Source organism: Macrotis lagotis, chromosome 8 (genome assembly GCF_037893015.1).
Source record: "Macrotis lagotis isolate mMagLag1 chromosome 8, bilby.v1.9.chrom.fasta, whole genome shotgun sequence".
Taxonomy (NCBI): domain Eukaryota; kingdom Metazoa; phylum Chordata; class Mammalia; order Peramelemorphia; family Peramelidae; genus Macrotis; species Macrotis lagotis.
This window is the reverse complement of record NC_133665.1, coordinates 10277158-10281570: the sequence shown is the minus strand read 5'-3', so window position 1 is coordinate 10281570 and position 4413 is coordinate 10277158. Positions and strand designations below refer to the sequence as shown.

General features: G+C 44.2%; 1 pseudogene; it reads left to right on the top strand.

Moving 5' to 3' along the window:
• The first annotated feature begins 2694 nt into the window (after positions 1 to 2694).
• Positions 2695 to 3493, top strand: LOC141494703 (replication protein A 32 kDa subunit pseudogene; annotated as a pseudogene).
• The last annotated feature ends 920 nt before the right edge of the window (positions 3494 to 4413 follow it).

Below are 4413 nucleotides of genomic sequence, written 5' to 3'. Positions count from 1 at the left end.
AGATTATTGTAATAATATAAAATAAAACAAACAATCAAACAAAAAGTAAATGGATGAACTATCCTGTTGGTAAACCTTGTAGAGTTCTCATTTTTCATTTTTCAGCTTCTGTTTTCCCCATCTGACCCAGAGGAGCAAAAGTAGGGCTATACATAAAATCTCTGAAAACTGTCCACTCCTTTTTGGCTCCACTGTTGTTAACTGTATGTTGACTAGTTTTCACTCCAAGTTAGCAACAAACTATTCCTGCCCAGAGAGACACTCTAATCTTTTGATACTTATTCATCTAATATTCATTTTGCTTTGGGGCTGCCACTTTGGTTGAATATGAATATCTAGCTTAGAGAGGATGTATCTATGATAAGTCTATCACTCTGCACCCCACATTGCCTTTGTCACTCTCACATCCCATCTGTCTCTTCTCCTTACAATCACATAGTTTAATAGATGCCCAAGTTTGCTATGAGGGTGCATTCAGAAAATTTTACTTTGTTTGGGTAAACAGAAGATGATATTTGTGATGAGAGGGTCATGAGATGCACAAGTCTTCAGGAGAAGGTGACCATTGCTGTTGCAATTCCTCCCAAGGACTCCCTGCCATATCTGTAAATTGAGCCTACTCTAGCATTAAAGTCATTCAAAATTATAAGCTTGTCCTCTTTCGGTATATTAATGATAAGGGTCTCCAGGTCTTCATAAAATTTTTCTTTAACTTCATCAGTGTTCATCATTGCAGGAGCATAAGCACTGATGATGATGGCATGGCATTTTCCTGAAAGTGGCAATCTCATTGTCATGAGTCTATAGTTCATGCCTTTTGGTAAGCATTCAAGAATGTTGACTAGATTAGTTTTGATTGCAAAAGCTTCACAGCATTCCCTTTCACTGTGACCACTCCAGAAAAATGTATATCCAGTTCCAACTTCAGTAAGCTGGCCTTCACTTTCCAGCCTTGTTTCACTCAGGGCTGGTATTTGGATATCATACCTGCTAAGTTCTCTCACAAGGGCTGTTCATCTTTCATATGTATTACATCTTGTGCTGTCTATAAGTATGCACCAATGGTGAATGGAATCTTCTTTGAAGATGTTTTTGTAGGGCTGTTTTTGTGTCATGACCACACCATGGGATTCCCCACCTGCCATGGTAATCAGGCCAGGGTTGAGTAAGCAGACAATTTTTAGGGTACCTTTTCTAGCCCCTTCCTCTCATCAGGAGGTGAGCACTGCGATTCTTAAAAGGATTTCCCAGTCACCCAGGAGGCTGCTGAATCCCAATCCTGCTTTCATTGGAGAAATGACCAATGGATTCAGGGTTGTGACTATAGCTCCCAATATATCTGCACCTGCTGTTTAGTCACTTGCCTGTCACCACAGGACTTTGAGGAATGAGTCAAGACAACTGGTGATGGTTCTAGATGCAGAGGATGACCTTAGCATCTTTGATGTCTAACTAAAGTGCTCCACAGCACTTGCTTCAACTAGCTTCATGGTCTTTCCAATGAATTATTCTCCTCTGCCCATTCCACCAGTGAAAGACCTCACATGCTTGGGAATAGGGTGTGTTCAATGAAGAATAATACCTTGGTGTGAGGGTTAACAAACCCTCTTCAGAGCTGCTTTCCACCTTTGAAGTCCACCTGAACCACCTAACTCTCACCTGTGGCTCCAAGAAGCTGCAGTATGCACAGTAGCCACACCCTAGTAAACCATTTTGGTAGGCAAACTAAAAGGGTAACCAAGGAAGTCTCAAATTAATCAGTGGGGGGGGGGTGTCTGCCCCAAGACATGAACTATTTGTACTCAACCTTCGGTAAAGCATTCTGAGCTCATATTGGTCTGATCAGCCTCAGATCAAATTGCCTCATTTTGGTCTTCTGCAATAACAAAGGACAAGAACCAACCAATCAACCAACCAAATTGGATTTAAGTGAGGTAATGTTGTGCAGTATTACCAGCCTAACTCTCTCCCCCTGAATCTTTTGGGTCCAGTGGCAAAACACAGATCAGGACATCTGGATATGGCCCTGAATGCAGTGGGAGACTTTGGTGGGTCTTTTTAAGCTCAAGTCTTTCCCAGGTCTCAATTTGTCTGAGGCAACAAACTTTCAGTGATTTAAGATGAAGCAAAAGATAGTTTAATTTGCCTATTTTAAAAAAAAATCAATTTGGGAAGGAAATTTTGCTCACAGTTTCTGACCAAAACAAAAACAATTGCTATTTCCACTCACTCAGAGCCATCAAAATTCAAACAATGGCCAATAGAACTTGGGCTGGGACTTACTGGACAATCACTTGAGTGCCAGAGTGATTTGGAAATTACTTAGTCAGATAGTTTCATATGAATCCAAATGGGAGAGAAGGGGGCAGAAAAAGAAGGAAGGGAGACGGAGTGTGGCGCCAAGAAGAGCCGGGTTTCTTCTAGGGGGCGAAACCGCGGGATTCCTCCAACTCGGGAGTGGTCTCTGTGGACACCGGCCCCGCCGCTACCCCTGGGGCGCCGCGGCCAACATATGGAATAGTGGATTCGACGGGGGCTACGGGAACTCCTACGGGAGCGGGGGCTACTCGCAGGCCCCGGGGGGCTTTGGCACCCCTTCGGCTTCCCAGGCAGAAAGGAAATCAAGAGCACGAGCCCAGCACATTGTACCTAGTACCATATCACAGCATCTTTCTGCCAGCCTGGTTGATGAAGTCTTTAAAATTGGGGAGATTGAGATTTCACAGGTCACTATTGTGGGAATAATCCGACAAGCAGAGAAGGCACCAACTAACATTGTTTACAAAATAGATGATATGACTGCTGCACCAATGGCTGTCAGACAGTGGGTAGACACTGATGACACAAGCAGTGAGAATACTGTGGTACCACCAGAAACCTATGTGAAAGTGGCTGGTCATCTCAGGTCTTTCCAGAACAAAAAGAGCCTGGTGGCATTTAAGATTCTTCCTCTGGAGGACATGAATGAGTTTACCATCCACATTCTGGAAACTGTCAATGCCTATATGATACTAAGCCAGTCTCTCAGCCAGCCAGGAAGACAGTCTCTCACCACATCTGGAATAGGGGATTCAGGAAACTTTGAGGGAAACAGCTTTGGTGGGAATAGTCTTATGCCAGCAAATGGTCTCACTGTAACCCAGAACCAGGTGCTGAATTTGATTAAAGCTTGCCCGAGGCCAGAAGGCATGAACTTTCAGGATCTCAAGGCTCAGCTTCACAACCTAAATGTGTCTGTAATCAAGCAAGCTGTTGATTTTCTCAGCAATGAAGGACACATCTATTCCACCGTGGATGATGATCACTTCAAATCCACAGACGCGGAGTAACTAGACAACTGGTTCTGTTTCCATGAGAGCCTCAACTCCTGTGCATCAGTTTGATCTAGTGACTTTGACAAGGTTTTCCACAGATGCCCTCACATGGCCCTCAGAGTTTCTGTTCCCCATCACCTTTTGATGCTCCAGTTTACACTAAGCACACTTACCTGTCAATTCGCAAAAACTTGCAGGGGTATTTGGACTTGGTGGAGGGAGGCACCAGAAGACTGGGGGGTGGGGGTGGGGAGATATTATTTAAAAGAGGATTTGAAAACTTGTGTCTTAAATTTCTCTTCCCCCAGGAGAAAATAGGTAGGACTGGGTGTTGAGGGGCCAACCAGCGAGGCAAGGTAAGCCTTGTTGGTGGATTGTAGCTTCCAGACCCGCACTGCTTGCCTCCTCCTGCACTGAAGGTGACTGGACAGATAATGTGTGGGTTCCTATTAGAAATAATGGCACGATGCTGGAGGGCAGAAGGGAAGATCATTAGGTAGAGTGCAAAATAAACATATCCTAATGTTTGGTTAAAAAAAAAAGAAGGAAGGGAAGGAGGGAGGGAGGGAGGCAGGAAGGCAGGAGGGAGGAAGGCAAGAAAGCAGGAAGGTGGGAATGCTGGAAGGAAAGAGAGAGGGAGAGAGGGAGAATCAGAAAGGAAGGAAGAAAGAAGACTGGTACTAGAACTGAAAAGCTGGGTCCCCAGTGGGGCAGCTACAACTACTCACAGATGGTTGTTTTTCCTTCATTTGCAAAGAAAACCAATGATATCAGGAAGTGATGTCTTGACTTACAAGTGAATTGGATTTAAGTGAGGCAGGGCTGGCAAAGTCACCAGCCTAACTCTCCTCCAGAGCCATCTGGGTCTTCTGTAGATCAGGATAACTGCAGATTATAACCACCCCCCCAACCCCCAAGGAGCTCACAGAGGAGAGAAAAATGGAAATAAGTAAGAGAGGGAAAGCATTAGAATCGAGGGAAATCAGATAAGTCTTCCTGTTAAAGCTAGATTTTAGCTAGGATTTTTAGAAAGAGAAGTAAGTCAGGGGACAGAGATGAGGAGGAATAGAATTCTAGACATAAGGAACAATCAGAGAAA